This window comes from Trachypithecus francoisi, unplaced genomic scaffold, assembly GCF_009764315.1.
Source record: "Trachypithecus francoisi isolate TF-2019V2 unplaced genomic scaffold, Tfra_2.0 Lachesis_group3, whole genome shotgun sequence".
Classification (NCBI taxonomy): Eukaryota; Metazoa; Chordata; class Mammalia; order Primates; family Cercopithecidae; genus Trachypithecus; species Trachypithecus francoisi.
Window position 1 is genome coordinate 147,551,483 of NW_022681468.1, and position 24,310 is coordinate 147,575,792.

General features: G+C 44.2%; 2 protein-coding genes across 7 annotated transcripts in view; one reads left to right on the forward strand and one right to left on the reverse strand.

Annotated features, from left to right (window-relative positions):
* The window catches only part of SNAP23 (synaptosome associated protein 23), a 43,096-nt gene extending 32,052 nt beyond the window's left edge, over window positions 1-11,044 (reverse strand). Inside the window, exon 1 of one of the 5 annotated variants that reach the window (XM_033190442.1) lies at window positions 10,965-11,044. The gene's annotated coding sequence lies outside the window, so the exon portion shown is untranslated. Of the gene's footprint in view, window positions 1-3,192; window positions 3,335-8,123; window positions 8,574-10,964 lie in introns of those variants that run through there. The other 4 variants (XM_033190437.1, XM_033190438.1, XM_033190441.1 and 1 more) reach the window with 4 other exon arrangements.
* A 1,628-nt stretch (window positions 11,045-12,672) lies between these two features.
* Window positions 12,673-24,310, forward strand: part of ZNF106 (zinc finger protein 106) — an 81,174-nt gene continuing 69,536 nt past the window's right edge. Inside the window, exon 1 of one of the 2 annotated variants that reach the window (XM_033190420.1) lies at window positions 12,673-12,896. The gene's annotated coding sequence lies outside the window, so the exon portion shown is untranslated. The remainder of the gene's footprint in view (window positions 12,897-24,310) is intronic. The other variant, XM_033190418.1, reaches the window with a different exon arrangement.

Genomic DNA, 24,310 nt, shown 5'->3' on the forward strand with positions numbered 1-24,310 from the left:
GGCCTTTTTTTAAATCACTACTATTATTGTAGAGGCAGGGTCTCACTATGTTGCCCAGGCTGGTCTCAAACTCCTGGGCTCAAGTGATGCTCCTGGCTCAGCCTCCCTAAGTGCTGGGATTACACGTATGAGCCACTTTGCCTGGCATGGGTCTCATTTATGTTATGGATAGCTTCCTCCTTTTATTTCCTCTCTCAGCTTTCCTTTCTATCTCCTTCTACACAAACAACTTTAACCATTTTTATATATAGGCCCCAAAACTATGCAAATATACATACATATATTGTTTTTTTCTTTTTAAAAATTCTTTTCTTTTTACCATACAAAGTCTGTAACTCAAATGCAAATATACTAAGAACACCACAGAATCATAACTACTAAACAGCCTGGTTTCAGGCCAGGCACAGTGGCTCACATTTATAATCCCAGCACTTTGGGAGGCCGAGGCGGGCGGATCACCTGAGGTCAGGAGTTTGAGACCAGACTGGCCAACATGGAGAAACCCTGTCTCCACTAAAAAATACCAAAGGCCGGGTGCGGTGGCTCATGCCTGTAATCCTAGCACTTTGGGAGGCTAAGGAGGGCGGATCTCTTGAGGTCACAGGTTTGAGACCAGCCTGGCCAACATGCTGAAACCCCGTTTCTACTAAAAATACAAAAATTAGCCAGGTATGGTGGCATGTGCCTGTAATCCCAGCTACTTGGGAGGCTGAGGCAGGAAAATCACTTGAACCCAGGAGGCAGAGGTTGCAGTGAGTCGAGATTGTGCCACTGTACTCCAGCCTGGGCAACAGAGTGAGACTCCTTCTCAAAAAAAAAAAAAAAATTAGCCAGGTGTGGTGGTAGGCACCTGTAATCCCAGCTACTCAGGAGGCTAAGGCAGGAGAATCGCTTGAACTGGAGAGGCAGAGGTGGCAGTGAGCCGAGATCGCACCACCGCACTCCAGCCTCAGCAACAGAGTGAGACTCCATCTTAAAAAATAACAACAACAAAAAACAAAACAAAAAAACAGCTTGGTTTCAAAGTACACTGAAGCACATGATCCAAGACAGAAATCATATTAACAAGTGGGAAAGTCCCACTAAAAATCAGGAACCAAAAACAAAACCAAAATTACATTTTCAGGCCTATAGTCCCAGCTACTCAGGAGGCTGAGGCAGGAGGATCACCTGAGCCCAGGAGTTTAAATATAACCTGGGCAACATAGCAAAACCCTGACTCTTACAAAAAAAAACCAAAAAACAAAAATGACACTTCAGTTTTACAGAAGCACCTCTGGTAACTTAATTGCTTGATATCCAATGCCTGGTCTTCAAGTCCCTGTCAAATTTGGAACTTCCACAATTCTACTCTAAGTGACCCAGGAGTAATACTGAGGAGGTAGATGTAGCTTTGATTGTAATCAGTTATATTAACCCTACCTATGAGAATGGTTGTGTGAACAGAAAGGGGATGTTCTATGTGAAATATAAGAACGGGACTCAAGAGCCAACCCAGGAGGAGACAATATGGCAGGCATAAGTGTGGTATCTGCCAGGGAGATACCAAGCATGGGGTGAGATTAATTGGCAAGGATTCATCCTGCCTGAATGAAATATTCAGCGAAACCATCCACATAGTTTAGCTCTGATTAAGTTCACTTAGATGCTTTATATATGTACGTACATGTGTATGTATGCAGAGATAGGGTATCTTACTATGTTGCCCAGGCTGCTCTTGAACTCCTGGCCTCAAGCGATCCTTCTGCCTTGGACTCCCCAAATGCCAGAAGGCGTGAGACACCACACCCAGACACTTAGATGCTTTCTGGTTAGTTTTTCAAGTATTCTGATATTAAGAGTCAGAAGCTACAGATAGAGAACATATGCACTCATATCCCTGGAAAAGAGAACATAAGCACTCATGTCCCTGGAAAAGGATACCCCCAGCAGAACATTAAAAGAGTAGCATTCTTGCTTATACAAAAGACAACATAGTATAGTGGTTATGTGCCCAACATCTGAAGGCATAATAGTTTCAAATCCTGACTACTATTTACTTAACTTTTCTGTGCTTCAGTTTCCTCATTAAATAGAATAATAATGCTTACTTTAAGTGTTGTTACATGGATTGAGCTAATTCATGCACAGTATTTAAAGCAGTGCCTGCCACATAGCACTCAATAAAACTATTATAACTTTTCATAATAATTATTAAATATCTCTCATGATTTTGGCCAGGCATGGTGGCTCATGCTTATAATCTCAGCACATTAGGAGGCCAAGGCAAAAGGACTGCTTAAAGCCAAGAGTTCGAGACCAGCCTGGGTAATTAAGCAAGTCCCCCATCTCTACACACAAAAAAAAAAAATCAGCCGGGCCTGGTGGCGTGCACCTGTAGTCCCAGCTACTCAGGAGGCTGAAGCAGGGGGATCACTTGAGCTCAGCAGTTTGAGACTGCAGTGAGCTATGATCATGCCACTGGAGTCCTTGGTGACACAGCAAGACTGTCTTAAAAAACAAACAAACAAAAAACACAAACACCCTGATTCTCACTTGTGTGGGTCAAAATCCAAGTATGATCAAGTCAAAAAAATTATGGTTTTAAATTAAATTATCAAAAAAAAGTCACAATGTAAGGATTCAGTGGTCAGGCAGGAATATAATGTGTGTGTATGTATGGAGGGCAGGGGATGGCTTTCAAGGCAGACAGAACACATATTGTGAAGAGCTTTGTATACTATACCAAGAAGTTTGAAATTCATTTTGCTTGGCTACCTAGGTTGGTCTTGAACTCCTGACCTCAACTGATGCTCCCACTTCAGCCTCCCAAGTATCTGGGACTACAGACAAACCATCACAACTGGCTTGAGTTTTATAAGTATTGAAAGGCCATCTAAAGTAATTTCAATTTCCAAAACACTGTCAAAATAAATTTAAACAAACTTTACGTCTAAGTTACAGAACTTACAGAAAGCAACAAGAAAAGAGAATTCTGGAAAAACATAGGAATTAGTGATTTAAATACCTTAATAGCAATACAACCTAAATTGAAACCCAAACCAAAATGTCAGTGAACCTAAATGAATACAAATGGGCTTCTTCTACGCATAATATTTAAAAAGACACAGTACATGCTGTTTCCTGGCTCCATAATCCACTTCCTCCAATTGTTGGAGGCACTGGATCAGTCTGTTTCAAGTTTCTACCTACCACAGCAAAGAAAAGAGCAGTCCTGGCCAGGTGAGGTGGCTCAAGCCTGTATTCCCAGCACTTTGGGAGGCCCAGGTGGGCGGATCATCTGAGGTCAGGAGATTGAGACCAGCCAGGCTAACATGGTGAAACCTCGTTTCTCCTAAAAACACAAAAAATTAGCCAGGCATGGTGGTGCATGCCTGTAATCCCAGCTACTCAGGAGGCTGAGGCAGGACAATCACTTGAACCCAGGAGGTGGAGGTTGCGGTGAGCCGAGATCACACCATTGCACTCCGGCTTGGGCGACAAGAGCAAAACTCCGTCTCAAAAAAAAAAGGGGGGGAAAAGAAAAGAGCAGTCCTTGTCATCTGCCCCTCTGTCAACCTACAGATCTGGAAACAAACTATAGTAATGGAATAAAAAGTTCAGCACCCTGGGAGATAAGCAACATTATGTATTATCATGCTAATATATACTTAATGTGGAGTACAAACATAGCTCAAAAATAGATGTCCAGTGTGTTGCAGATAAAGGAACCAAATTGTGGGGGCAGGGGGGAGCCTGAATTCAGAAAAAAAAAAAAAAAAAAGGCAGCTGATTTCACAAAAACATCAAAGAGCAAACATCCTCTTTTTCCTTTTTGCTATTCTGATCTATAGCAGCCTTGACCTCCCAGTCTCAAGTGATTCTCCACCTCAGCCTTCCGAGTAGCTGGGACCACAGGCACGGGGCACCAGGCCCAGCTATTTTTTTTTTTTTTTTTAAATTTTGTAGAGACAGTCTTGGCATGTTGTCCAGGCTGGTCTCAAACTCCCGGGCTCAAGCAATCCTCCTGCCTCAGCCTCCCAAAGTGCGGGATTACAGGCATGAGCCACTGCCCAGCTGTAATCTACTTTCCTCTGGTGGAACAAGTTAACTTTGCTAGAATTGTGTTATGATATGAACACCATCATAGAGATCACAAAATTTTCAAGTCCATAAGCTTTAGTTCAATCTTCATTTTAAAAATGAGCTGATTAGGCCCAAAGCAGTATTCTCCGAAGTGCACAGCAAGAATATGATTTTAACTGTTATATACAGAAGAGTTATATATTTAATAGTTATGTATTTATTATAATAGATACTAAAAAAGGTATAAAATACATAAAAACCATGATTTCACAGATTATCACTTTGGAAGTGGGCAATGTTTTTTTAAAAAAACTCATTAAACATGAAGTAAAATAATAGTACTCTAAACAGCGAAAACTATGATGGTGGTATGACTCACAGGTGAAGACTCTACAGCTGTCCCATGAGTACAGGCCTGTTTTTGTTTACTTTCTTTGTGGTTCTAGGTTGTGTTCTGAATGATGTGACCTTAGGCTGGGCGTGGCGGCTCACGCCTGTAATCCCAGCACTTTAGGAGGCAGAGGTGAGCGGAATCACCTGAGGTCAGGAGTTCCAGACCAGCCTGACCAACCTACTCTCTATTAAAAATACAAAATCAGCCAGGTGTGGTGGCATATGCCTGTAATCCCAGCTACTCGGGAGGCTGAGGCAGAAGAATCACTTGAAGCCGGGAGGCGGAGATTGAGGTGACCCGAGATCATGCCATTGCACTCTAGCCTGGGCAACAACAGCAAAACTCCATCTCAAAACAAAAAAAAAAAGAAAAGATGTGACCTTTAGTTAAGTGAGCTTGTGTATTGTACCTAAGTTCATATAAGAAACAAACACCAAGATACATATAAGAATTCCACTGTTTATATGAAATGGTATAATATTGTTAGGAAAATAATGGCACAGTAAGTCATCCTTATGCTGGAACTATGATAACACCAACTTTCTAATGCATAAACACATACTACAAGCACCTAAAGAAAAACCTAGCAAGACAAATATCCCAACTGCAGGCTAAGTTACATGATCACTTAAATTACTTTCACATGACCTGTCAAAGGAGTATGGCAATGTAAGGTGTTTCTCTTATTTGCTAATATTTCTTTATTTTCCTGAGATCACTCTGAGATCTCAGTGAGTCGAGACCACTGAGTAATTTATGAAGCAATTTAAGCCAGCTGCATAAATTTGCATAAGTAACGAGGAGCTGAACGTTAATCACAAAAACAATGGGAAAAATGTCTCCAGGGCATGTCAGAGATCTTCAAGGTAGCCCCTCCCCTCACAGGACCTGAGGCCTAGGAAGAAAAAATGGTTTCGTGGGCAGCCTCAGGACTTGGGGCCCTGAGTCCCAGCTGCTCCAGCTCATGGCTAAAAGGGACCAAGGTACAGCTTGGGCTGTTGCTTCAGAGGCTGCAAGCCCCAAAGCCTTGGTAGCTTGCACGTGATGCTGGGCCTGCAGGTGCACAGAAGTCAAGAATTGAGGTTTGGAAACCTCCGTCTAGATTTCAGAAGATGTATGGAAATCCCTGGATGTCCAGGTCAAAGTCTGCTGCAGGGGAAGAGACCTCATGGAGAACCTCTGCTAGGGCGTTGCAGAAAGGAAACATGGGGTTGGAGCCCCCCCAGAGTCCCCACTGGGGCACTGCCTAGTGGAGCTGTGAGAAGATGGCCACCATCCTCCAGACTCCAGAATGGCAGGTCTACAAACCATACACCTGGAAAAGCCGCAGGCACTGAATGCCAGCCCAGGAGAGCAGCTTCTGGGCCTGAACCCTGCAAAGCCACAGGGTCGCAACTGCTCAAGGCCTTGTGAGCCCACCCTTTGCATCAGCATGCCCTGAATGTGAGACATGGAGTCAAAGGAGATTAAAATAAGCTTTAAGATGGAATGACTGTCCCACTGGATTTTGGACTTGTATAGGGCCGGTAGCCCCTTTGTTTTGTCCAATTTCTCCCATTTGGAATGGGAGCATTTACCAATGCCTATTCCCCCATAGCATCTTAGAAGTAACTAACTTGCTTTTGATTTTACAAGCTCCTAGGCAAAAGGGACTTGCCTTGTCTCAGATGAGACTTTGGACTTGGACTTTTGGGTTAATACTGGAATGAGTTAAGACTTTGGAGGCCTGTTGGGAAGGCATGATTGTGTTTTGAACTGTGAGCACATGAGATTAGAAAGGGGCCAGGGGAGCCGGGAGTGGTGGCTCATATCTGTAATCCCAGCACCTTGGGAGGACGAGGTGGGTGGATCATGAGGTCAGGAGTTCAAGACCAGTCTGGCCAATATAGTGACACCCCGTCTCTACTAAAAAATACAAAAATTAGCCAGGCCTGGTGGCTCACGCCTGTAATCCCAGCACTTTGGGAGGCTAACCTGAGGTCAGGAGTTCAAGATCAGCCTGGCCAACATGGCCAAACCCCATCTCTACTAAAAATACAAAAATGAGCCAGGTGTGGTGGCAGGCGCCTGTAATCCCAGCTACTGGGGAGGCTGATGCAGGAGAACTGCTTGACCCTGGGAGATGGAGGTTGCAGTGAGCGGAGATCATGCCACTGCACTCCAACCTGAACAACAGAGCAAGACCCCATCTCAAAAAAAAAAAGCCAGGTTTGGTGGAATGCATCTGTAGTCTCTACTCAGGAGGGTGAGGCAGGAGGATGGCTGAAGTGTTGGAGGTTGTAGTGAGCCGACACAGCGCCACTGCACTCCAGCCTGGGTGACTCTGTCTCAAAAAAAAAAAAAAAAGAAAATGGCCAGGGGCAGAATGATAGGTTTGGCTACCCATAACCTCATCTCGAATCTGGTGGGAGGTGATTAAATTATGGAGGTGGTTTCCCCCATGCTGTCCTCATGATACTGGTTTTATAAGGGGCTCTTTCCCCTTCACTCTCTCTCTCCTGCCATCTTGTGAAGAAGGTATTTGGCTTCTCCTTTGCCTTCCACCACGATTATAAGTTTCTTGAGGCCTCCCCAGCCATGCAGAACTGAGAGTCAATTAAACTTCTTTCCTTTAGAAATTACCCAGTCTCGGGTATTTCTTTTTCTTTTTCTTTTTCTTTTTTTTTTTTTTTTGAGATGGAGTCTGACTCTGCCTCCCAGGCTGGAGCACAGTGGCATGATCTCAGTTGACTGCAACCTCTGCTTCCCAGGTTCAAGAAATTCTCCTGCCTCAGCCTCCGGAGTAGCTGGGATTACAAGCATATGCCACCACGCCTGGCTAATTTTTGTATTTTTAGTAGAGATGGGAGTTCATCATGTTGGCCAGGCTGGTCTCGAACCCCTGATCTCAAGTGATCCTCCCACCTGGGCCTCCCAAAGGCTGGGATTACAGGCATGAGCCACCAAGCCCGGCCTCGGGTACTTCTTTATAGCAGTGTGAGAACGAACTAATACAGACTCCATTCCAGGAGATGACAAATAGCAAAAGGCAAAGTGATACTCCCTTCTTGACTTTTTCTCTCCCCCACTTTTATGTCTTTACGTTTTCTCCTACCATCAACTGCCTTTCCTAACATTGTGGTGACTAATGATTAAAGAAGAAAAGAAGGACGAGATAAAACTACACTTTACAGTACTTTTCCCCCTCACCACTCCAATCCCGAATTGTGGAATTCATTCTTTTCCTGATCCTCTAATTTGTGCCGCGAAGTAAGGCTGAACCTTTCTACAGAGAAAGTGCTATCCAATACCAGGAACCTCAGAGTCTTCCTCAAGCCATTATCTCAGAGCTATCGGGTCACCGTGGTCACCAGACAGGCAGTCTATTAATGTCAAACAGAAACACAGTGGGGGTGAGGGACGGGAGGTGATCTCTGTTTAATTTCGAGGAAGGGTCTAGAGAATCACTAACCAGCCACCTTCCTCCACTGGCCCCTCGATGTTCTCCCGGCACCTCCCGTCCTCGCTCCGGGCCCATCTGCCCAGTAAGGGCCAGAGCGCCCCCTCCTCCGCTTAAGCCCGACCCCACCAACTTTTCAACCAATACGATATACTCTTTCTTCTCAGGACATACTCTCCGACTTCATCCCAGTCAGCTCCCTCCGTCCCACTCCTGGAGACTCACCAAGCGGGTAAGGCCACTCCTCTCCAGCCGCAGCTCGGACACCCCAACACCGGACCTGGCGCTGCGCCCTAGTCGCGCCTGCGCGCGCCGAGTCCGCGCGCCTGCGCACTTCCCGTGCGCCGAGGACACGGACACACCCCTGCAGCTGGAGCCAATCACGGTGCTGGGGGTTTAAATGTCCCTGCCACGCAGGCGGAGAGTCTGCGAATTCACCAGTTAACTGGATAGATTCCGGTCATGCCCGAAGCTGGGAGGTGTTCATGCAGTAAACATTTACTGAGGGCAAACCGTGTGCCAGGCACTGTGCTGGATGAACGATGAAGAAAAGAAAGCGAATAGAATGCTTTCCCTGCCCTTCAGCGTCTTTCAATATGTCTAGACTAAGATATAGATATGTAAACAAATTTATAGTGGATAGAATACAGTGCATAGCACATAGAAAATCTGAGGCGCCTTTGGCTGATAATGAACAAAGCGTTTTATTCTTAGGGGTGTCTGGAAGGGTTCCCGGAGGAAGTGACTTCAGTCCTGAAGGATAAGTAGGAGTTCCCCCGGAAATCTGGCAGAGAAAGAGCTAGAGTTTTCCAGGCTCTGGGAAATAGCTTATGTCGAGAACAGCATAACGCCTTCTGGAAATTTCTAGTAGTTCATCCTTGTGAGAGGCTTAGTGCTAATCGTACATCCCAGAGTGTAGAGGGAAGAAAGCTTTAGAAGGCCGACAATCGCTAGATTTTGGAAGGCCTTGGAATTTTAGACCACTTTATACTATGGGCACTGAAAACTATTGAAGAGTTTTAAGCAGATGGATGATTATTGTAAACTATTTGCTGCAGGAACCCTTCCACTCACCTCTAAGAATAAAACAAACTGCTGGAAATCAAGAAAATAAAGGGCTTCATTCACCAGGCACAGTGGCTCACACCTGTAATCAATCCCAGCACTTTGGGAGGCTGAAGCGGGCAGATCACGAGGTCAGGAGTTCGAGACCAGCCTAGCCAACATAGAGAAACCCCGTCTCTACTAAAAATACAAAAAATTAGCCGGGTGTGATGGCAGACGCCTGTAATTCCAGCTAGTCGGGAGGCTGAGGCAGGAGAATTGCCTGAACCCGGGAGGCGGAGGTTGCAGTGGGCCGAGATCAGGCATTGCACTCCAGCCTGGGCAACAAGAGCAAAACTCCGTTCCCCCCGACCCAGACAAAAAAAAAAAATAGAAAAAATAGCTGGGTGTGGTGGCAGGCGCCTGTAATCCCAGCTACGTTACTATCATGTCTATCGCTGTCTGGCGACAGTGCCAGACTACCTCTCAAAACAAAAACAAAAAAACAAAAAAACAGTGCTTCAAGGAGGAAATAGTCTGTTCCTAAGGGATCAAGGAAGATGAAGCCTGAGAAATGTTTTTTTTTAATTTCATAACACACAGGTCACTGATTATGTCAGTGAAAGCTGTTTGGTGGAATGCTGGGGTTGAAAAAAACAACTTATTAGTTTGGAGATGGGGGAGATGTAGAGATGGGGACAAGTTGTAGAATGCTTTTGGAAAGTTTGGACTTGACAGGGAGGAAGGAGGGAGAATGATGAAGGATCAAGATTTTTTGTTATTGTTTTTTGATGTTGTTGTTGTTAGAATTAAGACAGGGGAAACTTGAGTAAGGTAGGGAAGATTCAACTGAGAAAAAAAAAATGGTTGAATAAAGGAAGAGAAGGGATAGTCAGTAGGCAAAGATCGTGAAAGGGTAAGAATAGAGGCAGTTTAGAGGCAATTCAAAACACTGGTGAGAAGAATGGTTTTGGAAGAGAGGAGGGAGGGGAGAAAGAGAGAGGAGATATCTCCCCAGTTATGACAGGAAGTATGTTTCTGTATGTTTAGTAACAGGAAGTTAAAAGTTCTCATTTGCTAACTTGTTTTATCTGTGAAGTTGGAGATGGGGTCATCTTCTGATAGAAAAGGAAGTGGCATTGGGAGTTTAAAGGAAAGTTGAGAAGATTGGGAAATATTGTAGAAAGTAATACCAACAAGTTGACAGAAAAATGTTGTAGGACTGGTAAGCAATATTGAGGGCCTTTTTAATATGGGCAAAAATGAACTCACCATTTTCTGCCTCCTGTGTAACTTTCTCAAGCAGCAGTCACTTTTTGAGGGCAGAGGTGGAGAAAATGTATAGTTGAGTTAGTTAGTTCATTTAGGGTTGTGATGGTCATTGATATAATTCCGTGGTTCTCAACCAGGGATGATTTTGTCCTCCAGGGGATATTTGGTAATGTCTGGAGACGCTTTATTGTGATGACAGGGAAACAGGGGTAGGTGCTGCTAGCATCATGTCCAGCAGTGGTGTTAAACACACACACACACACACACACACAAAATATATAAATTATATACATATATATTTATAAAATATATAATATATATATACTTATATATATATAAAAACAGAGAGAGCGAGAGAGAGAGAGGTCTTACTCTGTTGCCCAGGGTGAAGTGCAATAGTGTGATGTCCGCTCACTGCAACCTCTACCTCTGCGGCTCAAATCCTCCCACCTCAGCCTGCCGAGTAGCTGGGACTACAGGTGTGCACCACCACTGCCCGCTAATTTTTGCATTTTTTGTAGAGACAGGGGTTCACCATGTCACCCAGGCTGGTCTCAAACTCCTGGACTCAAGTGATCTGCCTCCCTTGACCTCCCAAAGTTCTAGGATTACATGTGTAAGCCACTGCTCCCAATCTGCTGCTAAACATCTTACAATGCACAGGATACCCCTGACAAAAAAGTTTATGTTCCAAAATGTCAGTAACCCCAAAGCTGAGAAACCCTAATCTAGCGTTACCTTGGCACTCACCAATATCTGACTGTAGTCTTCTACAGGATTTTCCTTGAATGATGGCCCAGAGTTTATAGGGTAAAACAGTTCTTCCATTGCATGCCTTTGAAGAAGAATAGAATGAGCAGTGTGCCACAGCTCTTGAGTGTTTCAAGGACTTGTGATGTCACAAACACGGAATTGGAAATTTCCTAAACCTCCAGAACAAATCTGGATTTACATAGAAGAGATTAGTATAGCCGCTTCCTTTTTTTTTTTTGAGAGGGAGTCTGGCTCTGTTGCTAGGTTGGAGTGCAGTGGCATGATCTCGGCTCACTGCAACCTCCGACTCCCGGGTTCAAGCGATTCTCCTTCCTCAGCCTCCCGAGTAACTGGGACTACAGGCACGCACCACTACGCCCTGCTAATTTTTGTATTTTTAGTGGAGAAGCGGTTTCACCATGTTGACCAGGATGATATCGATCTCCGGACCTCACGATCCGCCCGCCTCGGCCTCCCAAAGTGCTGGGATTACAGGCGTGAGCCACCGCGCCCCGTCGCTGCTTACTTTCATTTGAGGCATTGAAGGTCTTGTTAAACACAGATGTTATAAACTCAGTAATATAGGAGGAACACTTCACATAATTATCACCCTTAATGTCATTTCATTTGTCTGACTAGTCTTAGTCACTAAAATTAGGTTTCTGAGGGAATGGGTATGGGCTAAATTTAATAATAAATATAGCCGGCCAGCGTGTTGGCTCACACCTGTAATTCCAGCACTTAGGGAAGCCGAGGTGGGTGGATCATTTGAGATCAGGGGTTTGAGACCTGCCTGGCCAATATGGTGAAACCCCGTCTCTACTAAAAATACAAAAATTTGTTGGGCGTGGTGGTGCACGTCTGTAATTCCAGCTACTTGGGAGGCTGAGGCTGAAGTATCGTTTGAACCCGGAAGATGGAGGTTGCAGTGAACCAAGATAACGGCTCTGCACTACAGCCCGAAAGATAGCAAGACTCTGTCTCAAAATACATACATACATACATACATACATAATAAATGTAGGCTGGACGCAGTAGCTGACACCTTCAATCCCAGCACTTTGGAAGGCCGAGGCAGGCCGATCACTTGAGCCCAGGAGTTTGAGACCAGCCTGGGCAACATGGTGAAACCCTGTCTCTACTTAAAAAATATTATAAATGCCTTAGGCATGAGTAAGAATAAAATCAGTATTATGGAATGTCTACTCTGTGATAGGCAGCATTCATGGATAAACATTTGACCTATGTTATTTAATCCTAGCAACACCCTGTGAGATAACATTATCCTAATTTTAACTCAAGAACCTGAGATTCCAAGAACTGTATTTTACCCAAAGTCACAAATTATTAGTAGCTAGTCCAAGATCTGAAACTCAGGTCTGTCTGTTCTAAAGCTGTTGCACTTTCCATTAAACTTCAGTAAGTTTTACAAGGAAGGATTTCAAATTTTAGCCTGAACAGTTGCCACTGACTAAAGGAAATGGCGGGACACCAAGGAAGAGAGTAGGAGCTAGAGGGGGGCCGGGAAAGAACAAGGAGAAACAAGAAGAATGAAAAAGGGACCAGGGAGGCTGTTCATAGCGTCCGACGCTGCGTACTGACTCTCCCGCAAGCTGGCCTGCCTTTGTTCTTCCTCCATTCTTTTTGAGAAAAACCTCTTCCTGTGTGTCCGTTGTTCACTCTCTTGTGTTCAAATAAAGCTAGATTATTGAAAACGGCGGACCGCAAAGGAAAAAAAAAAAAAAAAAAAAAGAGCGTGACGGCCTCGATGTGCGCCTGCGCGCTGGCGGCGGCTGTGGCGGGGCCCGGCGGGGAGCGGGTCCGGAGCAGGCTCCCGGACCCAAAACTGAAGGGGGCGTCTGGGGCGTCAGGGAGCTCCCTCGCCTGGCCCACGACGGCCTGATGGAGTAAGAGGGGTTGGCTGTGAATGTGAGTATCGACGGGCCGGCCTGCGTTGAGGGTATCGGAGCCCAAGGGTCCTGGTGGTCTGTCCCTTAGGCAGGTTGTGGGGCTGCAAGACACTGCCGGGTTTCTACTCCTGCAGGCTGCGGCGCAGGGGCCACCTGGTGGTCCGCTCTCCCAGAGCCGACGCGGGTTTATGGGCAGGCGGTGCTGCTGGCTTCGGGGTACGTATTTTCGCGGGGGCGTTCCAGCTCTGCTCCCAGCCCCAGAAGGAAACGTGGCTCCAAAGCCTTGACCTTTAGGGGAAGCCGCTGACCTCCTTCGGTCCCCAGGTGGGCAGGGAGTCCAAAGACTCTGGTCCTTAAAGCCCGTAGGTCTCAGGCCAGGAACACATTTCAACCTCTCCCGACTGACAACCTCCGTTCTTTTTCCTCCTTTCGTTTCTCTCCTTGTGGGATGCCTCTCAATAATAACAACTAATAACAAATAATACACAGCTTACTGTGTCCGTTTAATATTTAGTCCTAATCTCGGTGTATAATTATAGAGAGGAAACGCTTTACACCCTCTTCCCCTTTCAATTTGTTGTGTAATCATCTTTGGGAGTAAGATTAAGCCATTTTATTGAGAAGTTTGAGATATCCATGGCTTTTAGCAACTTGAGACTGTCATCCTAGGTAAGGGAAGATCTCTTACCTAGCAAATAAGTGCTGTGTCCACCATAATGGTTTATATCCAGTTTATTCAAACCACAAATAACTTTTTTTGGAGACAAAGTTTCGCTCTTATTGTTCAGGCTGGAGTGCAGTGGTGTGATCTCGGCCCACTGCAACCTCCGCCTCCTAGATTCAAGGGATTCTCCTGCCTCAGCCTCCCCAGTAGCTGGAATTACAGGCACCTGTCACCATACCTGGCTAATGTTTTGTATTTTTATTTATTATTATTATTATTTTAGGACGGAGTTTCACTCTTTCGCCCAGGCTGGAGTGCAGTGCCGAGATCTTGGCCCACTGCAACCTCCGCCCTCCAGTTTCAAGAGATTCTCCTGCCTCAGCCTCCTGAGTAGCTGGGATTACAGGCATGCACCACCACCACGCCCGGCTAATTTTTGTATTTTTCGTGGAGACGGGGTTTCACCGCTTTGGCCAGGCTAGTCTCGAACTCCTGACCTTAGATGATCCACCCGCCTCGGCCTCTGAAAGTGCTGGGATTACAGGCGTGAGTCACCGCACCCGGCCCACAAATAACTTTTGAGTACTTACTACTAGCTTAGTACTGTTGTAAATACCATGGGAAATCTTAAAATTTGCGTTAAGCCCCATTCTCAAGTTTGGTCGTGAATGAAATAATGAAAGACAATATTCAGATACAACTAGAATTTATTTAGTATCTACTCCACATTTGCCAAATACCGCGCCGTGCCTAGAGTTAACTCTTGAGTCTAGAAGATGGTAGGAGCCCTTTAATTAGAAATACTAGATGGTTTTTGAGGAGAACTTTAAAATGGCCTGGAAGGGCCGGGCGCAATGACTCACTGCCTATAATCCCACCACTTTGGGAGGCTGAGGCGGGCGGATCACATGAGGTCAGGAGTTTGAGACCAGCCTGACCAACATGGAGAAACCCTGTCTCTACTAGAAATACAAAATTAGCTGGGTGTGATGGCACATGCCTATAATCCCAGCTACCCAGGAGGCTGAGGCAGGAAAATCGCTTGAACCTGGGAGGCAGAGGTTGCAGTGAGCCGAGATCGTGCCATTGCACTCCAAAAACGAAACTCCATCTCAAAAATTAAAAAATAATAAATAAAATGGCCTGGCAGGAGGTAGAGGATGTGAACGAATCTAATCAGCTGAGTTCAGAACCTATTGTGTGTGTGTGTTTTGGTTTTTTTTTTTTTTTTTTTTAGAGCCTTGCTCTGTCACCCAGGCTGGAGTGCAGTGGCATGATCCCAGCTCACTGCAACCTCTCCTTCTTGGGTTCAGGTGATTCTCCTGTCTCAACCTCCCAAGTAGCTGGGAATACAGGTGCCCACCACCTCCCTGGCTAACTTTTTGTATTTTTAATAGGCAGGGTTTCACCATGTTGGCTAGGCTGGTCTGGAACTCCTGACCTCAGGTGATCCACCTCGGCCTCCCAAATTGCTGGGATTACAGGCATGAGCCACTGCACCCGACCTCAATTGTTTTTTTTTTTTTTTTTTTTTTTTTTGAGACGGAGTCTCGCTCTGTCGCCCAGGCTGGAGTGCAGTGGCCGGATCTCAGCTCACTGCAAGCTCCGCCTCCCGGGTTTACGCCATTCTCTCGCCTCAGCCTCCCCAGTAGCTGGGACTACAGGCGCCCGCCATCTTGCCTGGCTAATTTTTTGTATTTTTTTAGTAGAGAGGGGGTTTCACCGTGTTAGCCAGGATGGTCTCGATCTCCTGACCTCGTGATCCGCCCGTCTCGGCCTCCCAAAGTGCTGGGATTACAGGCTTGAGCCACCGCGCCCGGCCCCCAATTTTTTTTTTTTTTTTTTTTTTTGAGGTGGAGTCTTGCTCTGTCGCCCGGACTGGAGTGCAGTGGCCAGATCTCAGCTCACTGCAAGCTCCGCCTCCCGGGTTTACGCCATTCTCCTGCCTCAGCCTCCCGAGTAGCTGGGACTACAGGCGCCCGCCACCTCGCCCGGCTAGTTTTTTGTATTTTTAGTAGAGACGGGGTTTCACCGTGTTCGCCAGGATGGTCTCGATCTCCTGACCTCGTGATCCACCCGTCTCGGCCTCCCAAAGTGCTGGGATTACAGGCTTGAGCCACCGCGCCCGGCCAATTGTTTTGATTAAAAGGAAGATATTTAAAAAGGAAAGACTATGAATAGCGATTATTGTACATCTAGATTAGTGCACATATCGTCTGAAGGCTGCTCTACAAGAGTTGAAAGGAATGGTAGATGCTAGATGACTTGGTTCTGGGACCAGGAATGGCTCAGGGAGAAGTCTATGTGTTGTGTGTTTTGTAATTGGAGTGTCTTAGTGGAGAGTTTAGGATTAATTTGTGTACCCAATGAATAAGAGCACCTGGGCAGACAAGTTACATATGAATGCTCTACTTGGACCTCTAACATGTAAAATCACTAGTGGAAACCCTACAGTCGAGTGTGTGTGTGTGTGTGTGCGCGTGTGTGCGCGTGTGTGCATGTTTTTGTTTGTTTGTTTGTTTGTTTTTTGTTTTTTTTTTGAGACAGAGTCTTGCTCTGTGGCCCAGGCTGGAGTGCTGTGGCCGGATCTCAGCTCACTACAAGCTCCGCCTCCCGGGTTGACGCCATTCTCCTGCCTCAGCCTCCCGAGTAGCTGGGACTACAGGTGCCTGCCACCTCGCCCGGCTAGTTTTTTGTATTTTTTAGTAGAGACGGGGTTTCACCGTGTTAGCCAGGATGGTCTCGATCTCCTGACCTCGTGATCCGCCCGTCTCGGCCTCCCAAAGTGCTGGGATTACAGGCTTGAGCCACCGCGCCCGGCCTATGTGTGCATGTTTTAATATGAAAGAAACTATCAAGAAGCTCCCAGGTCTTCATCAGTAAAGGATTGATTAAATAAACGTATGCATTTGCTAGAAAGAATGAGCCAACTCTATATGTGGTAATATTGAATGACCTCCTATATAGTGAGAAAGAAAAGGTGCAAAATAGGGTATGCTTTTTGCGACCACTGTGGTTTTATAAAAATATTATGTATTGCATATACAATTGGTCCTGCCTACTACCATGTGGTTAAAAATCAACAAATATGACAGGTGGGTGCTTTCATACCACATTGTTTATTGTCGTGCATACTTCACACATTTTTATTTTACAATAATTTGTATTTATCCACTCTTTTGTTTTCCAACCTCTTTATTCCAGTTCCGTGTTCAGGTGGTCAGAGCAGCTAAGTTTACAAGGTAGAAACCAACCCTGGACAGGACGCCATTCCATCACAGGGTACACTCAGACACACACACACACACTCACCGAGACTGTGACCATTTAGACACCCAATTCACCCATCAGGCACATCTTTGGGGTGTGGGAGGAAACTAGAGACCTGGAAGAATCCCATGAAGGAATAGGGAGAACATACAAGCTCTATGTAGACAGTGGCCTCAGCTGGATATAATTTACTTTTTCTCATTAATGTTATAACAGCATGGTATTGAATGAAACAGCATTTTTTGAGGACCTGCTGTACCTTGTGGAATAGCTAGATGAAACTAATATATGTATTATAAGTTTTTGTGGTGAGAACACATAAATCTTGCATCGCTTTCTAATGTCCCAGAAGATGTTCATGTAGGTGAAAAATCGGTTTATAATGATCTGAGCCTCAAACCAAATTTGTTTAACATATACACACAGTATTTTATTTTATTTTATTTTCCTGAGGTAAGGTCTCACTCTGACCCCCCAGGCTGGAGTGCAGTGTCATGGTCTCGGCTCACTGCAACCTCTGCCTCCTGGGTTCAAGTGATTCTTGTGTCTCAGCCACCTGAGTAGCTGGGATTACAGGCATGGACCCCCAAACCCAGCTAATTTTTTTTTTTTTTTTGTAGAGACGGGGTTTTGCCATGTTGGCCAGACTGGTCTTGAACTCCTGGACTCTAACGATCCGCCTGCCTCTGCCTCCCAGATGCTGGGACTGCAGGCATGAGCTACTGCACCTGTCAACACAGAGTATTTTTTTGCATGAAGCATAGTTATCGTGTAAATCAAGGGATTGTGCTTTCTTTAGTTCAGAAAGATTATTGAGTTGGTCACTATTTTGGGAAATTGTATTGCAGACAGCAATGCCGTTTGTGTTTGTTTGTTTTGAGCCAGAGTCTTACTCTGTCACCCAGGCTGGAGTGTGGTGGCATGATCTCGGCTCACTGCAACCTCTGCCTCCCAGATTCAACCAATTCTCATGCCTAAGCTTCCTGAGTATGTGGGACTATGGGCATGCATCACCACACCTGGCTAATTTTTATATGTTTAGTAGAGATGGGATTTCACTGTGTTGGCCAGGCTGGTCTTGAACTTCCATCCTAAGGTGATTCGCCTGCCTCAGCCTCCCAGAGTACTGGGATTACAAGCATGAGCCACCATGCCCAGCCTATTCATGGTATTTAAATATCACATACCTGTCTATATTCGTCTGATTTTGTAGTAGTCACATTTATAGTTTTATCCTTCTAATATAGTCATGTCTGAGCATTTATATGTGTTGATATACATGTTATTTTATAACGCACTTTCATTTAATTTTTCATTTTTATTATAGTTAGCACATTATATTGATATTTGAAGTTTTACATGTGTAAGTAAGTTACAGTAGCTCTGCATTTTATTTCAGGAAGGATAAAAAGGTTCTTACAAAATATTTACAATAAAAAGGGGGTACAAAATATCTTAAAAGGAAAAATTGTGACAGTGGGGGAAGCTGGCTGATCAGAACAGCAGGGATTGTTATAATAATCCTTCTATTTTTATGTATGAATGAAAATTTCCACAATGATATGTTTTAGGAAAAAAGAGTTGGGTCTGATGTGATTAAGAATTGCTGCTCTACAGTGTGCCTCAGAAATAGCCACAATTGGGATAAGTGTTATAAAGAAGGGACAGGGTTTCAGAAGAGCAGTGCACAGTGAGGGGTATGACCTAGTCTGGGAGATGAGGGAGTGCTTTCCTAGGCAACTGACATTTGGACTGAGATTTGAAGGATGAGTAATTAACTAGATGAAAAGGAGTAAGAGCTTTCCAAGGAGAGGGACCAGCACATGAAAAAGCCCAAAGGTGGGAGGAGTGTGGTAGGTGGGAAGAACTGAAAATGCCATTTTGTCTGATCACAGAGACCTACAAGAAAGTAGCTCAAACCTATGTAATACACATTAGCAAGGGTTCTTTCAAGTGGGCCTTGTAAGACATTTTAAATATTTTGATTTATGTCTTAGATAATTAGATGCCTTTAAAGGGCTTTTAATAGTGAGGGACAAAGGCATTAAACAAGCATGCATGAGAATGGTTTTTTCAGTGTATGGTTGAGCAAACCATTATGTGTGTGTTTAGATGGAGGCACCATAAAATTGAAGTAGGCTGGAATGCCAAGCCACCTCATGAACAGCTGCCATTCAAGAGTCACCCAGGTCCCAGCAGACTTTGTCACTAAACCTAGGGCCTCCTACTCCATTGCATGATTGAGGATATGTCTTCTTTGATAAGTCTGACCTGATTGAGTGTTGCTTGGAGCCATTCAAACACGCTGGTGGGTCACAAAAGTGCAAACATGGGAGTCCTGTTCTGGTCATAGGCTGAGTAAGCTCCTCGTGGCCAGTGCCCCCACAGATAACAATTATTACATCTGTACGGAAATACATAAAACCAGTAAAATCTACTGGAGAGTTACAAAAAACCAGGCAGATTCTAGAGGGGAGTTAACACAAGAATGGGACTACTTGGAGTAATTTCCCATTTTCATGGCTTCTAACATTAGGGCAGGCCCTGATCTGTGTCATGTAGGGTGCTTACAATTCCAATAGTAAACTTCAGTCTTTGTGGCCTGAAGAACCAGAAGATAAAGCTCAAGCAACTACAGCTGTAGGGAAGTGAGAAGAGAATCCTGGAAAGCAGAGAGAGAGGAGAAGCATCAGACTCTGTGAATAAACTCTGCCCAGATCTCGGCAGACCGCTGAATTATGCATATGTGGAGCACACTCCAAAGAAGCCCAGCTAAGGGTGAAATAACTGAAGATTTCATTGCTGCCTAGGAGACAGATTTGTAGTTTGAGTTAACCAAGTTAGATACTACGAAAACAAAAGTAAAAAAAAACAAAAGTCCATACTCTTCAGAGGAATATAAAGGACTCTAGAGTTGCTGCAACATAACATTCAAAATATCAAGGATATATTCCAAAACTACTCACATACAAAGAAACAGGGAAATGTAACCTATTCTCAAGCTAAATGACACTCTAGACTTAAAATGCTCAAATGCTGGGATTAGCAGGAAATGATTTTAAACTTTTATAACTGTGCATTAGTAAAGGAAATAAAAATGATATAAAGGAAAATGTACTCATAAAGAATGAGTGTGAAACTAAGATAACTAAATAGACATTCTAGAACTGAAAAATATGATATCTGAAATAAAAATTTAAACTGGATGAGGCCTAATGGAAGAATGGAGATGACAGAGGAAAGCATCCTTGAAGTTAAAGTTGAAGAAAGAGTGAGAGGGAAAAAGAAATACATCCTCAGTGACCTGGGATCAATATTTTAAAAACCCAGCACATTTAATTGAAATCTGGAAGGGAGAAGAAGAACAATGAGAAAAAAAAAAAAAGTTTAAAAATTTAATGGCTGAAAATTTCCCAAATTTGGTGAAGGACATACATTGATCGATTCAGTAAGCTCAGCAAACCCCAAGAAAAATAAAAATAAGAAAACCACAGAAACCTCAAGAATTTTAATATGAAGAAAACTATGGGTGGATGTCTTATAGTTAAACTATTGGCAGACTAAAGGAAAAATCTAGAAAACAGCAAAGAAAACAACATATTAGATACAAAGAGACAATTCCGTTTACCACTGACAAATCATCAGAAACAGTGGAGGCCAGAAGAGAATCCTTAAAGTGCTGAAGGAAAAAACATGTCAGCCCAGAATTTCAGATTCAGCAGAATAGCCTTCAAGAAAGAATATGGGGCCGGGTGCAGTGGCTCATGCCTGTAATCCCAACACTTTGGGAGGTTGATGCGGGGATGACTGGAGGTGAGGAGTTTGAGACCAGCCTGGCCAACATGGTGAAACCCCATCTCTACTAAAAATACAAAAAAATTAGCCAGGCATGATTACTGGTACCTGTAATCCCAGGTACTTGGGAGGCTGAAGCAGAAGAATCGCTTGAACCCAGGAGGCGGAGGTTGCAGTGAGCTGAGATGACACCACTGCACTCCAGCCTGGGTGACAGAGCAAGACTCTGTCTCAAAAAAAAAAAAAAAAAAAAAAAAATAATATGAAATAAAGATATTGTAAGATAATTCATTGCTAGTAGATCTGCACTATAAGAAATGCTAAAAGAAGTTCTTCAGGCATAGGGAAATGATACCAGATGGAAAGTTGAATCTTCAGAAAGCAATGAAGATTAGAACTTGTAAATATCTGGATAGATATTTTGAAACTTTCTTTTTCATTTCTTAAAAAAATGACTATAGCACAAAAAAGCATCATCTTGGGGGTTCATTACATATGGTAGATATAAAACATATCCCATAAAGGATGGGATGATGGGTGAGGGTAAATGGGCCTATATGGTTGCAAGGTTTTTACATATTACCTGTAGTGGTACTTTTTTTTTTTTTTTTTTGAAACAGTTTCATTCTTGTCATTCAGGCTGGAGTACAGTGGCGCCATCTCTGCTCACTGCAACCTCTGCCTCCTGGATTCAAGCGATTCTCCTGCCTTAGCCTCTCGAGTGGCTGGGAGTACAGGCACCGCCTCCATGCCCAGCTAATTTTTGTATTTTCAGTAGAGACGGGGTTTCACCTTGTTGGTCAGGCTGGTCTCAAACTCCTGACCTCAGGTGATCCGCTCATCTTGGCCTCCCAAAGTGCTAGGATTACAGGCATGAGCCACCATGCCTGGCCAGTGGTACTTTTTAACACAGTAAAGAGTATAATGGTAAAGATACATGTTGGAATTCCTAAAGCAACCACTGGGGGGAAAATAGAATCATGCAAAGAAGTGTTGCCAAAAAAAAAACTAGTAGAAAAATTAAAGTGAATAATCCAAAGGAGACAGAAACAGGTATAACTGAACAAAAATAGAGGAGCTAAAAATAATAAAACGGTAGATCTAATTCAACTATATTAATAATTTCATTGGCTTTAATGGAATACACACTGATTTAATGCATAAAGACAAAATGGCTAAAAGCAAATGCATGGAAAAAGATCAAAGTAGCGTAAGAAGCCTAGAGTGGTTATATTCATATCAGATAAAATAGACTTCAATATAAAAAGTATCACCAGAGTTAAAGGGATCATATCATAACAATAAAAGGTCAGTTCATGAGAAAGATGTAACAGTTATAACTATGCTTGTGCCTGATATCAGAGCTTCAAAATACATGAAGCAAAAATGGATACAACTAAAGGAATAGACAATTCACTATCATAGAGATTTGAACATTCTTCTCTCAATGATAACAAAAAAAATTAGTATACATTTTGGGAGGCTGAGGTGGGAGGACTGCTTGAGCCCAGGAGTTCAAGACTAGCCTGGCCAACAAACATGAAGAGACCCAGTCTGTTCAAAATAAAACCATTAGCCCAGTGTGGTGGCATGTGCCCATGGTCCCAGCTACTTGGGAGGCTGATGTAGGAAAGATTGCTTGAACCTGGAAGGTTGAGGCTGCAGTGAGCCATGTTTGTGTCATGGCACTCCAGCCTAAATGACAGAGTGGGACCATGTCTTTATTTATTTTTATTTATTTATTTATTTCTTGAGACGGAGTTTTGCTCTTTTGCCAAGGCTGGAATGAAGTGGAGCAATCTTGGCTCACTCCAACCTCTACCTGCCAGGTTCAAGCGATTCACTTGCCTCAGCCTCCCGAGTAACTGGGATTATAGCCTCCTGCCACTACACCAGACTAATTTTTGTGTTTTTAGTAGAGATAGGGTTTTGCCATGTTGGCCACGCTGGTCTCAAACTCCTGACCCCTTGTGATCCACCCACCTCAGCCTCCCAAAGTACTAGGATTACAGGCATGAGCCACTGTGCCTGGCCGAGACTGTGCCTTCAAAAACACACACACACACACACACACACACACACACACACACACACAGTATAAATGATTTCCATACAACAACTGCAGAATATACTTTATTTCCCCCACTGTATATATAAACCAGATGCTGGGCTGTAATTCTCAGTATATTTGAAAGGATTAAACTAATATAGTATATGTTCTTTGACTATAATAAGATTATTGTGATTATTGTTAATTAATTTTTTTTTGAGACAGCGTTTCGATCTTGTAGCCCAGGCTGGAGTACAATGGTGCAGTCTCAGCTCACTGCAACCGCCGCCTCCTGGGTTCAAGTGATTCTCCTGCCTCAGCCTCCCAAGTAGCTGGGATTACGGGTGCCTGCCACCACGCCCAGCTAATTTCTTAGTTTTAGTAGAGACGGGGTTTCACCATAATGGCCAGACTGGTCTCAAACTCCTGACCTCAGGTGATCCACTCACCTTGGCCTCCCGAAGTGCTGGGATTACAGGCGTGAGTCATAGTTCCCAGCCTCTTAATAAGATTAAATTAGAAACCAAGATATGTAAAAGGCCACAAGTATTTGGAAATTCAATGAATCTTCTAAATAATCTGTGAGTCAAAGAAGACATCACAAGAGAAATTAGAAAGTACTTTGAATTGAATGATATTGAAAATATGGCATCAGAATTTGTGGGATAACTGTCATGGCCAAGGGGAGCCAGAGGAGAAATGATGACTAAATGTCATGTGGTATCCTCTGTGACATGCCGGAAGAGAAAAAATGTAGGAGGTAAAGAATGAGGACATCTGGGCTGAGCACAGTGGCTCACGCCTGTAATCCCAGCACTTTGAGAGGCCAAGGCAGGCAGATTGCCTGAGGTCAGGAGTTCCAGACTAGCCTGGCCAATATGGTGAAACCCTGTCTCTACTGAAAGTAAACACAAAAATTAGCTGGGCATGGTGGCAGGCACCTGTCAAGCTACTCGGGAGGCTGAGGCAGGAGAATCGCTTGAACCCAGGAGGCGGAGGTTGCAGTGAGCGGAGATCACACCACTTCACTCCTGCCTGGGATACGGCAACAGTGCGTCTCTAAATAAATAAATAAATAAACAAACAAACAAACAAACAAACCCAGGAGGCGGAGGTTGCAGTGAGCGGAGATCACACCACTTCACTCCTGCCTGGGATACAGCAAGAGTGCGTCTCAAAATAAATAAATAAATAAATAAACAAACAAATAAATAAATGGACTTCTGAATAAAATATGGCTTCCATAATAACAGTATATCAGGCTGGGTGAGGTGGCTCACACCTGTAATCCCAGCACTTTGGGAGGCCAAGGCGGGCAGATCACAAGGTCAGGAGTTTGAGACCAGCCTAGCCAATATGGTGAAATCCCGTCTCTACTAAAAATACAAAAATTAGCCGGGCATGGTGGCGGGTGCCTGTAGTCCCAGCTACTCAGGAGGCTGAGGCAGGAGAATTGCTTGAACCCAGGAGGCAGAGGTTGCAGTGAGCCGAGATGGTGCCATTGTGCTCTAGCCTGGGCAACAAAGCGAGACTCTGTCTCAAAATAAATAAATAAATAAACAAACAAATAAATAAATGGACTTCTGAATAAAATATGGCTTCCATAATAACAGTATATCAGGCTGGGTGAGGTGGCTCACACCTGTAATCCCAG